The sequence below is a fragment of the Schistocerca piceifrons genome, chromosome 4 (assembly GCF_021461385.2).
Source record: "Schistocerca piceifrons isolate TAMUIC-IGC-003096 chromosome 4, iqSchPice1.1, whole genome shotgun sequence".
NCBI classification, from domain to species: domain Eukaryota; kingdom Metazoa; phylum Arthropoda; class Insecta; order Orthoptera; family Acrididae; genus Schistocerca; species Schistocerca piceifrons.
The window spans coordinates 667516677-667530622 of record NC_060141.1 but is presented as its reverse complement, the minus strand read 5'-3'; positions in this window follow the sequence as shown (position 1 = coordinate 667530622).

Below are 13946 nucleotides of genomic sequence, written 5' to 3'. Positions count from 1 at the left end.
TAACATGCGGTGTTTGTCGGAATTCGCATTGATACTTTCGTAGCACGAAAACATTGCAGCATACATGTTGCTACACGTCAAAGATCTTTCGAAAATGTGTTTTTTTCCCTCTTCAGTTTTTTTTCTAAAGTTCCGGGAAATTCTACGCAGCAGTATAAAACCGTAGCTGTCCAAAAGATTGATGTGTTTTATAGTTCCGAGGAAAAGTATACTGTTACTTAACACGGAGAAAGCGTATTTCCACCCGGGAGAAAGTGTATTTATAACCGGGAAATCCGGGAAAAATCCAGAATTCTTTTCCTTGTCCGCATATGCGGCCTGACTTGCATTTTCTAGGACAGGGGTACTCTTATTTGAGTTCTGATTGCATTGTTTACTGTGGTCGCACCGCCATTAAGATGCTCCATGGTACACCCCTGGGTGCTACACGTGCCGCTAATAATCGCGGACCGAGCGAGGTGGCGCAGTGGTTAGACACTGGACTCGCATTCGGAAGGACGACGGTTCAATCCCGCGTCCGGCCATCCTGATTTAGGTTTTCCGTGATTTCCCTAAATCACTCCAGGTAAATGCCGGGATGGTTCCTCCGAAAGGGCACGGCGACTTCCTTCCCCATCCTTCCCTAATCCGATGAGACCGATGACCACGCTGTCTGGTCTCCTTCCCTAAACCAACCAACCAACCAATAATCGCGTGTTTAGCGCGCAGCGCGCCGTGCTGCACGGTCTGTTTGTCTGGTGAGAGTTGACGCTTTTGCGGTGTCGTAGCTGAATGAGCAGCCATGCGTGTGGTGTGGCATGTGCCGCTTCATGCGGTATCTGGCGGCCAGCACCGGAACCATGGCGCCCGCCCCAGGCGGGGTTGTAGATGTCTCGTGCACTGTTGAGGGATTGTTTTCGAAAGTTCCTACTTTCTGTTTGTCCTATAATTGTTTGCTCCCACACAGCAGCACAGTGTTTCTCAGCTACCTGCACCAAGCTGGCTTAAACAAAAAGAAGACACTTTATAACTGGCCAGTCTGGAATTCTGATTTCCTGTTGGTCCTCTACAAAATAGAGGGTTGAGTCTGAACGTATATGAAGCCTCCCTTCCACCGCCCCCCGCCCCCACACACAAGCATCATTAGTCTTTGAAAGTGTCTAGTTGTGTTCGTATGCTTATTGCAAGATGAAACATCCAGCCATGAGAAGTGGCAGTGGCAGTGGTCATTGGAGTCGGCCAAACTTGGAGTAATTGCCGTGTAAGTGTTCATAAAAAGATTATGAGATCTACTTGCACAGCCTTCAATTTTTTCGAGATTGTGTTACATTTTCATAAGAAGTGGTTATGAATGTTCTTTTTCTAGCTGTTACAGTATTCATTTCGAAAATACTGGCCGGCTTAGAGCGCCAACTGGAAGCTGAGAAACAGCCATGTAAACATATTTCCAAATTGAGTGTGTGATTGTGTAAATGTTCAGAAAAATATCTTTAAAACTATTTAAACCTTAACAAGTGTTTATCACATTTCTACTGTTGTTCTAGCATTAGAGTGACAGCGAGATGCTGGAACTTGACAGCAGGAGCAAGCCGAAGAGGCCAGGCTACCATTTACCTGTTCAGAAAACAGCTCTTGATGTATTCAAATTGTAACAAGTGTTTACAATATTTTTGATCTCGCTGTTGCAGCATTTAAGTGGCAGCTGACCGACCGTCAGTGACTGCTGGAGGCTGAAAGACAGTGGCAATACATCTATGATATTATACACTGCTGTTAGGCATTTCTTTTATCGTTGTGTGAGACACATATTCTTCATTGTTGTAGATGTTGCAATGTAGCAAGAGAAGGAGAATGTAGCAGTGGTATGTGTCATCACTTCCATCTGGTATGAACTTTTTTCGTATTTATGTTTAATCAATATCTCGTTGTAGGCAAAATCAATACCGATTTTTGTTGTTGGGTTTCTTGTAATCGATATCTTGTTGTAGACGACTTCTGTGAGATGAATCAATGGCTCCGTGATAATTCTGGCTAGGGTGAAACACCAGAACGGGTGCATTAGATGGCAGCTGCTGAGAAAGCTGAAATACAGCCCCATCTCGCCATTTTGGATGAGGGAATAATGGATTGGGTGGGAGAACTGTCAGAAAGAGCGACTAAACGGGATCCTAGGGTTCGGGTTCTGGTAAGCCAGATGGTGCCACAGCTGCAGGTCCCGCCGACAGGCTTGGACGTGTCGCTGCTACAGGTCCTGACAGGTTGAAGGACGCTGCATCCACTGGTGAGGAAAGAAGAAAAACTTTTACAAGTGATAATAGCAGCACAAAGACTCCATCTTTCTCACAACGACTGTAAACACAGACATGAAGCAAGGGTTTCTTACACCCCAACGCTTCTTCCTATTCTACTAATGCTGTGGCTGGGCAGTGCTGGATGATCTCGGCTGGCACTTCATACTGACTGACTGCAGCTGAGGCGGCAGAGCTGCTGGGCGCACCTTATATCCCCGATGTGATCAGATGCTGCGTTCCTATTGGCTACTGCGAATTTCAACCGCCTATGGCGGCATAATTCTGAAGTAGACCAGTTGATTGGTTCTCTGGATCGTAGACAGATGTCTTCTATGAGGTGGAAAACTGACTGTTATCAAAAATGGCAACCAGTTATAACAACTGCATGAATTCTTCATCGATACCGTTATGCATCATAGCGATTATCCGCTGGACACTATTGCCATTCTTCTTCAGCCACTTATCCAATATAACCCCTTTCCATTGTGCAAGTAGGAGGCTATAGTTGCAGTCCTTGTCCGTGTGCTTACAGGCAACATGGCTGTTAAACTCCTCCTGGTCAGACACTGGCAACTTTTCGATAGAACATGTTATGCACAGCACCAAGGATGGTGTGCGAGTGATGAAGGGATAGGAAGATGGGTTGGTGGATGGGGAAGTGGATGGGGGATGAGCAGTTGAAGCTTTTCAGTGGTATATATTACACATACAAAAATGATTCTGCTGAAGTGAATTAGCATCACCTGCACACTTCATGTGTGATATCTCAGCATTTCGCACATGTGCACTAGCATGTATCGGTTTCAACATACATCTTGGCTCCATCATTCATTGCCACAGTCTGCTGAACCGAATTCTTCTACTTCTTTCTCCAACGCTCTTCCATTATCATAGTCTTCCATCCTCTGTGTAGTGAACTGTGGCTGCACTCCTCCCTCGAATGCATACATGTAATACAGCTATTGAAAACTGCGTAATCCTTCACATTCATTTCAATGATCGAAGACATTTTGGTACTTCCACGACGACAGCTCAGCATGGCCTGAAGATCTCTCACCAGTTATGGTCATGTGAGCACAGACAAAATTTTGAATTTCACACCGATTTCTTGGGGAGAGGGTGGGGTGGGACGTGCGCACAGTTCTGTGACAAAAAAATTCCCGCCATTTTTTAAATGAAAGACATTTTTTAAATTCCGGTAAATAGGGTAGATGGGTGAGGGGGAGGGGACTGGGAAAAACCCATGATGTCATCTAGACAGATAGGGTGGAGAGATGGGGGTAATTATTGATCAACTTAATTATTTTTCATATTAATTTGGTACGAAATTAGGGTAGGAGTCCAATTACTCTACTACTTACATCTGCGACACATTATCACATTTTTCAAGTTCCGTCCAGTAACCTACACTCTTCTTCAACTACTATCATGTTATTTACTTACAAAATTGTTGTTTTAAAACATAGATAAAGCTGTGGAACACTGCATTTCACAACGCTCAGTTAACGTAGTAAGCAGCACACAGAGCTCCATCTGTGATGTGTGAATCTTTCGAATATTTAAAACTGAAATGGTATTGTCATCGACGGATGCATTAATTTAAACACGACCTTAGTCCTTGCTATCAGTAAACCGCAAAACTAAAGTGGAGAAAAGTCAGGGTACTGTTGAAACTATTAATCGATGCAATTCGACGTACAGTAAAGGGTAGCTTCTATCGATAACTGTAAGTGAAGAATAAAAAAAAAGTTTGAAATTGTGTGTGATGGAAGCTGTACTGTGAAGAAACCAGGACAGCTGTGTGGAGAGTTGAATCAAGATAAATCATTCAGTCTCCGACAGAAGGCAGCCCAAATGTGACCCTCCACATGTGACAATGCTAGATTTTGTGATAATATGGAGTTTTTCCCTCGTGAGTTACCTTATTGTATGCTCCTTCTAGTAATTTTTGTTTTTCCAATATCAGAGCGACGCGGGTGTTTTTTTTTATGTCTATGGGTTCAGACGATCGATGGATGGACTAAGGAAAACCACAACGTCACACTGGGCAAGATAGTGGTGGCTCCATAATGGTGGGGGCTGTGTTTGCATAGAATGGAGTGGATCCACTGCTCCAACTAAACCAATCATTGACTTGAAATCTTTACTTTCGGCTATTTGGAGACCATTTGCAGCCACTACTGGAATTCATGACAATGTGCAATGTCACCAGATCGCAACTGTTCGCGACTGGTTTGAAGAACATACTGGACATTTCGAGCGAATGATTTGACGACTCATATCACCCGACATGAATACCATGGAACACTTATAGGACATAATCGAGAGGTGAGTTAGTGCATGAAATTCTGCACCGGCAACCCTTTCGCAATTATGGACGGCTATGGAAGCAGTACAGCTCAGTATTTCTGCAGGGGCTTCCAACGACTTATTGAGTCCATGTCACATCTGGATGTCGCACTACGCCGGGAAAGAGGAGATCCTGTCACATCAGTATATTTTAATATAGAAACACTCTGTACAAACTAAACAGTCAAACAAATCAGTCCGCCTTCCTAGCGTAACGGTAGCGTTATTGCCTACCACGCAGGGGACCCGGTTTCGAAACCCGCCCGGGGACTGGGTGTTGCGTGTCCTTCATCATCAATTTCACCGATTCGGAAGTCGCCGGTGTGGCGTCACCTAAAAAGACTTGCAATACGGTGGCCGAACTCTCCCGAATGGGGCCTCCCGTCCATACGATCATATCCGTTTTTCCATTAAATTCAATGCTGTATAGTTTAGATCTTAGCCTCTTCGAAATATCAGCCCTTTGTCCTCAGAAGAGCTTCCTAAACTCTTGGCATTCTGGAGATAAGATTTTGTAGTGTTGCTGCAGTCGCCCTCTTCCCTCTCTTCACGTTCAGACCGTGTGGTTTGGTGGTACAGCCAGGTGAGGGAGCTACGGATCGCGAGCCAGAAATGCTCTTGCCTGTTGTGTACTTGGCTGTCCCTGCATAAAAGAAATACGCAGTTTTGGGCGTTGGGATGTCTATGTCCCATAGATGTCTAGTCCTACCGTCAGCAGGAATCTTTTTGTACTTGACGAGAAATGCTAAAGGCATCAAGCTAAATTTGTAGAAGGTTGTGAGCGATTAAATGGGATGACGTGTGTTGCAGTGTTACAGCTGGCACAGTGGATCTGTTTCACGAAATTCAAATCAGCACACAATCTTTTCCATTCCAAGAATGTTTAATGCGAATAATTCTATTTCTTCATATTTGCATGTCAGAAACATTGTTTAGGAATGTTACTTCTCTCCTCAATAATTCTGCTAGTCTTTACGTCATGTGCGTTTAGAGAAACGTTATTACACAGGAAAACTTTAAAGCCATATAAAATGTATTGGTAAGTGCTATATCAAAACCATCTTCAAATCTTATGTTGAAAATTTGTGAGTGGTGTTTCATGTTTTTTAAGTGTCACGAGAATTAGTGTGCTTTTAGCACCCATTTGTTATACTTTTCCGCGTTTACTACATTCATAAAGTAACTTTAGAAATAAAGTTTTAATTTTGAAAATCCGATGCTCAAATTACAGCATGGACCTGATTACTTTAGAAATAAAGTTTTAATTTTGAAAATCCGATGTTCAAATTACAGCATGGACCTGATTAGTCTCATGTGATGTTATCAATCTAACTCGAAGACATTTTTCTTGACAACACTCTCCCTAGGTTCTCTGACTGCAATGTGTCTTTAGAGTTAAATTTTACATAAAGCTAAAATTTTTAGCTTGACGGAAACTCAATTTCTCCAATTAATATTGACACCAATATCGGAGAAATGGTCAAATATGAAACTGAGGGTCTTAGTACCTATTGATCTGTCTGAAATAGCAATGATACAAAGATAAATGTAAATTTTGATGAACTTAAATAATTTATATCTCCTAATTGGTATTAGAACATAATTGAGAGTACAGATAAGTGCCCCACCACTAGTTTTCAACCTAAATGGTAGTCTCTTAAACTGATATGCCTTTCCCTCAACCAAAAATGAAGTATCTTAAATGAAGTATCTTAAATGTAACACTATGTGTCAATAGGCCGCATTGAAGTCAAGACTGGTTAAGACTTTTGAGTTGTTAAACTTAGCAAGTGGGTCAGAAATTGCCTTAGCCTTATTTAATTGTAACATTATCAACGTAATTAACCCTCTCGCACTCAAAACCAGTCTAATCTTATTCTTTTTGGTAACTGTGTGAAAGACTTGATTACCATAAGGACTAAAACTTTGTTCAATATATTTTCGTTGATCACATGAGTAATCGATTATTCAAAGTTGGAGTGAGAGATCTGATTTTTTTTTTGCAAAAAAATGCTTTTGTGTTATTGTAAATTCACATGAGATGCCCTTAACTTCCTACATAATTTGAAAACACATTTTTTTTCTTAAGAAGCATATGATACAACTCATACCACTCATGTCAATAAGCTGACTTCGATTTTGCAATTTGTTATTAAAAAGGCAGGATATCGTCTCGTCAGTGTTATTACCTAGCAGAGTGTCATCTCCTAACTATTGTTAGTTTCAAAATATTTTGACTTTGGAATTAAACTGATATGCCGATGGTAGTCTTTCATATTCTGGCAGTCGAGGCTTCATCCCTCAAAGGAAATAACGTTGCTTACCTTAGGGAAAACAGACGAGATGTGGACATCAGCTTCATTTATTATGATGTGACTCTCACGTTACCTGTAATTTTCAAGGACAGCAGCTATGGCTAGACCACGAATGACACGAAGTGTAAATTCATCTTATTTACTGACTAACTTGAACCCTATATAGATCATTTCACATCCTACTTTGAGGCCTTGTACTTGGAAGTAATCCACTTTCTTACTGCGATTGTAACAATTAAAACAAGGTATAGGTTTAGAATACTGCTGCGCGGTGTGGGCTCCTTACCAGATAGGACTGACGGAGTTTAGAATACTGCTGAGCCGTGTGGCATCCTTACCAGACAGGACTCACGCAGTACATCGAAAAAGTTCAGAGAAGGGCAGCACGTTTCGTATTATCGCGATATACGGGAGAGAGTGTCACTGAAATGATGCAGGATTTGGGCTGGACATAATTAAAAGAAAACCTTTTTTCGTTGCGACAGAATCTTCTCACGAAATTCCAAACACCAGCTTTCTCCTCCGGATGCGAAAATATTTTGTTGACACTGACCTACATAGGGAGAAACGATCACTACGATAGAATAAGGGCCGGCCGAAGTGGCCGTGCGGTTAAAGGCGCTGCAGTCTGGAACCGCAAGCCCGCTACGGTCGCAGGTTCGAATCCTGCCTCGGGCATGGATGTTTGTGATGTCCTTAGGTTAGTTAGGTTTAACTAGTTCTAAGTTCTAGGGGACTAATGACCTCAGCAGTTGAGTCCCATAGTGCTCAGAGCCATTTGAACCATTTGATAGAATAAGGGAATCAGAGCTCTTACGGAAAAATATTGGTGTTCGTTCATTCCGAGCGCTATACGATATTGGAGTAATGGAGAATTTTGAAGGTGTTTCGATGAACCCTCTGCCAGGCACTTAAATGTGACTTACAGAGCATCCATGTAGATGTAGAACAACTTATTATACAACGTTTTTAATAGTTGGTGATAGTTTGTGATACAAATATTGGATGATTCAGGAAGGAAGAACAGATAGCAACTGTTTGTTACAAAAAAGCTCTAGATAGGAATACATGCTCATGCCACTGCGTATAGGAAGGTTCAAAGTAGTTTGTTTGTAGGAACATGGCGAGTGAGCCACAAGGGAAATCACAGAGAAAGGTTCAAAACACTGTTTGTTACGCAAAAGCTCCAGATAGAAATACAAGCCCATGCCACTGCATATAGGAAGGTTCAAAGTTGTTTGTTTGCAGCAACATGGCGAGCACGCCACAAGGGAAATCATAGAGGAAGTTTCAAAACAATCAATGTACAACTCAAGATGGTTATAACTTACTGCATAAATTAATTTACGTCGTTTCCCCCAGTGCAGCGGAAACACGTAAGTGAATTGCAACAGAAAGGCTTTTGGAGTGATCTCCCCATTAGGGTTAAACATGTGGAACAATTTTTGTTCTAAATACCCATCCGAGTAGACATTATCACCGGACGTTACACACCGTGAGGGGTGTTGGTTAATGGTCGACATAGATCAAGTATTATGCACTGCGTCGGACTACAGGAATTGCAGTATCTCCTTAATGGAACGTATATGCTCCGCTAAATTATTACAACTTGCTTGCAAATGTCCAGCCACTGTGTACAAATCATACCTTCACATTACTGCGTTTCCTACCACTACTTTAGCGACAGAAGCCATATGTGTTAGCAATTTATTCTCAGTTGAACTTGTTTTCTCAGAACAGGTCACTGTTGACTATTACATTTGCTCTGCTTGTCCCGGCAACAGTATTGCGCGTCCCTGAATTTTCTCTGATAACTGCTGTTTGCAAGCCTCTAAGGATAGGATAATGGCTACTTCTAGGGCTACATTAGCTCCACTGAATTCTACTTTAGGTTTATCCTTTACAGTACTAGTAGCTTTGGCTATTTTCGACTCAATATTTGCCTCTACCTTCTTTTCAGTCGCGTCTGATTTTGACGACAAAAGATTGAATAACATGCTTGATTTATTATCAAGTTGTTTAGTTTGTGGAGCCTCTAGTTCGGCAGTGAACAAGTATGTTCTTATATCTTGCTCACTGACTGACGTGACTTCGCTTATCTTTTCTACTCTAACGTTACCGCAGACCCCAGAGTTTGTTCTCATGTTAGCATCGGCATACTTGATTATACACCGCTCTCTAACTCAGACTACCTGGACGCAATTATAGAACCACTATTCATATATCTTTAACACTTGAGCACCAGACACTAAGTTTCCGCTGGTATAATTTGAAAACGAACTGGACATGTGTTGAATTCGAGCACCCACGTTGTGCGCCAGATAGAAGCGCTGTATTCTGTATTCATTTAGTTACTTTTTAACCTTTTTACGTGTTTGTTAACTGGCGACGCTAACAAAAGGCTTATCTGTGTGTACGTGCGTCTACTAATCATTTCCTAACCACTCCCATTCCCTGTTGGCATAGCAAAATTCGCTAGCTGCTACAGTCGAACTGTTTGCAATCACGCTATCACAGATTTAGATGCGGATCTAACCTTGTAATAGCTGGATTCTGTTGCTTGCTATATTATTTAAAATGAGTCATAATGCGCTTGGAGAAATACGATTTAAATGAATCTTCCGTTTTCCGTGTTAACTTATTCGCTAATCATATCTACTCCTGCCCGACTTCCCACGACGACTGCAACACTCTGTAGCTCACCTCTCCTTACCATTGCGTGTGAAATCGTACACAACGAACTCGATGGAAAAAGCTCAGAAACAGACTTAAAGCGGATGCACTCTGTGCTGTCGTGAGTGTAATGTATGGCTTGAAACGCTACCTTTTATGTTGCTTTTCATTCGAAGTCTCGGCCTTTGTTGGCACTAATGTTGCATGCATGAGAAAGACTAGCGAAACTACAGCACCAGCAAAGGAAGTGAGATGGAGGAGGATGATATCTACACTCCTGGAAATGGAAAAAAGAACACATTGACACCGGTGTGTCAGACCCACCATACTTGCTCCGGACACTGCGAGAGGGCTGTACAAGCAATGATCACACGCACGGCGCAGCGGACACACCAGGAACCGCGGTGTTGGCCGTCGAATGGCGCTAGCTGCGCAGCATTTGTGCACCGCCGCCGTCAGTGTCAGCCAGTTTACCGTGGCATACGGAGCTCCATCGCAGTCTTTAACACTGGTAGCATGCCGCGACAGCGTGGACGTGAACCGTATGTGCAGTTGACGGACTTTGAGCGAGGGCGTATAGTGGGCATGCGGGAGGCCGGGTGGACGTACCACCGAATTGCTCAACACGTGGGGCGTGAGGTCTCCACAGTACATCGATGTTGTCGCCAGTGGTCGGCGGAAGGTGCACGTGCCCGTCGACCTGGGACCGGACCGCAGCGACGCACGGATGCACGCCAAGACCGTAGGATCCTACGCAGTGCCGTAGGGGACCACACCGCCACTTCCCAGCAAATTAGGGACACTGTTGCTCCTGGGGTATCGGCGAGGACCATTCGCAACCGTCTCCATGAAGCTGGGCTACGGTCCCGCACACCGTTAGGCCGTCTTCCGCTCACGCCCCAACATCGTGCAGCCCGCCTCCAGTGGTGTCGCGACAGGCGTGAATGGAGGGACGAATGGAGACGTGTCGTCTTCAGCGATGAGAGTCGCTTCTGCCTTGGTGCCAATGATGGTCGTATGCGTGTTTGGCGCCGTGCAGGTGAGCGCCACAATCAGGCCTGCATACGACCGAGGCACACAGGGCCAACACCCGGCATCATGGTGTGGGGAGCGATCTCCTACACTGGCCGTACACCACTGGTGATCGTCGAGGGGACACTGAATAGTGCACGGTACATCCAAACCGTCATCGAACCCATCGTTCTACCATTCCTAGACCGGCAAGGGAACTTGCTGTTCCAACAGGACAATGCCGGTCCGCATGTATCCCGTGCCACCCAACGTGCTCTAGAAGGTGTAAGTCAACTACCCTGGCCAGCAAGATCTCCGGATCTGTCCCCCATTGAGCATGTTTGGGACTGGATGAAGCGTCGTCTCACGCGGTCTGCACGTCCAGCACGAACGCTGGTCCAACTGAGGCGCCAGGTGGAAATGGCATGGCAAGCCGTTCCACAGGACTACATCCAGCATCTCTACGATCGTCTCCATGGGAGAATAGCAGCCTGCATTGCTGCGAAAGGTGGATATACACTGTACTAGTGCCGACGTTGTGCATGCTCTGTTGCCTGTGTCTATGTGCCTGTGGTTCTGTCAGTGTGATCATGTGATGTATCTGACCCCAGGAATGTGTCAATAAAGTTTCCCCTTCCTGGGACAATGAATTCACGGTGTTCTTATTTCTATTTCCAGGAGTGTATTTTCGCTAGATGGGTGGTTTCTTTCATGTTTTTAAATATGTATCTATTAAACATATAAATTACAGTTTAACCATTTCTGGCTCTAGTAAGCAAGGGTTAAAATGCGTACCTTAGGAGATATGAGCACTTGTTCATCTTCGCTAGTGTGAAACACATCTCATATATTGAAGAAGTGCTGATAGCTCTTAAGGTACAGCTTCTAGCCCTATATTTGCTGTAGTTTCTTTTCTTGTTTTAGTCCACACTACCTTCTCTCAATGTATCAAAGGCAAAGAGATTACACTAGAAGTGACCTGATGGGTACCATCGAAGGCGAACAAGTACTCATATCTCTAAATGTATACGCTTTACAGCACTTGTTTACTAGACCTTTTATCTTATTTTGGTGTAAGGAACCTGAGCATAAAGTTTGTCGGTGTGTGTTTTTGGAACACCGTGTATGTTGTGATTTCTGCCTTCCTCAGATGCTTGTTTAATACTTCGTTCGTATAAAGGAATTTTCACCTTTTATATATAAATTGCATCCACAATTAAAACACCATAGTTGTATCTCACTGACAGACTTTTTTAAAAAAATTTCGTCTTACAGGTCAAGTGAGCGTTTTAGCCCCGCTGTACCACAGATATTCAGCACATAATGCGTGTCGCGTTCTGAACGAAAGATATTCTGCGGGGTGGATTAGTCGTGAAGGAACAGTGGAGTGGCCTTCTATATCTCCTGATTGAACTCCTCTCTTCCGGGATGCAAAACGGATGCTGTACATTGCGATACCAACAACTGTAGAGAACACGCGGCAGTGCATGCTTGTAATTCACCTCAGCAGGCAACACTGGAAGGAGCGATGAGTTCTTCCATCCAGTGCATGGAGCAGTGTACCAGTGGCCATGGTCTTCACTTTGAGCAGTTGTGAATGTTCTGCCCCGTTTGTATGCGCAAGGGATTACAATGCTACAAAATGATAACAAAAATCCTCTCTTTTTTTCTTATTGAGCTGAATGTTGTGTTATATGAGTAAGTGATACGCTTTTTAACACTCATTCAGAAAGAATGGAAATTAGTGCCAAAAAATCGCATTCTATTTATAAAGACTTCCACTTTTCATATCTTCTGAATGAGCAAAATTAAGGGATAGGCGATCACGGTGGTTAATGTTCCTGCTGGCAGTTAAGCAAAATTTACTTGCTATACGTTTTTTATTGTGATTCTTGACGAAAAGATATTTGGTCTGATTAAGAAATATATGACACCCCGTATATCATATTATACTCGTATTTCTCTGATGCGTATGTCTGTTCCTCTGTATGCAGTTTTCAGCTTCAGCAAAAGCTTAGTAGAGACATTTATTCTTTTTTTTTTTTTTGGGTCATCAGTCTTCTGACTGCTTTGATTCGACTCCCACGAATTCCTCTCCTGTGCTAACCTCTTCATCTCAGAGTAGCACTAGCAACCTAAGTCCTCTGTTATTTGCTAGATGTGCTCCAATCTCTGTCTTCCCCTACAGTTTTTGCCCTCTACAGCTCGACCTAGTACCATTGAAGTCTTCTCAGATGTCCTGTCATCCTGGCCCTTCCTCTTGTGTTTTCTACATATTACTTTCCTCCCCGATTCTGCGCAAAACCTCCTCATTCCTCACTTTACCAGTCCACCCAGTTTTCGATATTCGTCTGTAGCACCACATCTCAAATGTTTCGATTCTCTTCTGTTCCAGTTTTCCCACAGTCCATTTTTCACTACCATACAATGCTGTACTCCAGACGTACATTCTCTTAAATTTCTTCCTCAAATTAAGGCCTATGTTTGATACTAGTAGACTTCTCTTGTCCAGGAATGCCCTTCTTGCCATTGCTAGCCTGCTTTTGATGTCCTCTTTACTCCGTTCGTCACTGGTTATTTTACTGGCTAAGTAGATGAATTCCGTAACTTCCTCTACTTCGTGACCATCAGTCCTGATGTTAAGTTTCTCGCTATTCTCATGTCTGCTACTTTTCATTACTTTCGTCTTTCTTCGATTTACTCTGAATCCATACTCTGTACTCGTTAGAGTGTTTATTCTATTCAGCAGATCATGTTTTTCTTTTTCACTTTCACTCAGGAATGCAATGTCATCGGCGAATCGTATCATTGTTATGCTTTCACCTTGAATTTTAATTTCACTCCTGAAGCTTTCTTTTATTTTCGTCATTGCTTCATCGACGTACAGACTGAACAATAGGGGCCAAATACTGCCTCCCTGTCTTACACTCTTGTTAATTCGCGCAGTTCGTTCTTTGTCATCCACTCTTGTAATTCCCTCTTGGCTCTTGTGCATGTTGTATATTATCCGTCTCTCCCTATAGCTTACCCATACTTTTCTCAGAATTTCGAACACCTTGCTCCATTTTACATTGTCGAACGCTTTTTCCAGGACGACAAAACCTATGAATGTGTCTTGATTTTTGTTTAGTCTTCCTTCCATTGTCAACCCGAACGTCAGAATCGTGCCTTAGAGTTTCTAAAACGAAACATCGTCATCTAGCACATCGTCTGTGGTATCGATAGCTACGGTGCCACGGCGTAGGAGCAAGTTCGTGGGTTGGCACTGCGACACCGACAGGGACGACAGCGCCCTCTATCTGGCGCTGAGCAACTCTACGAGCGCGTC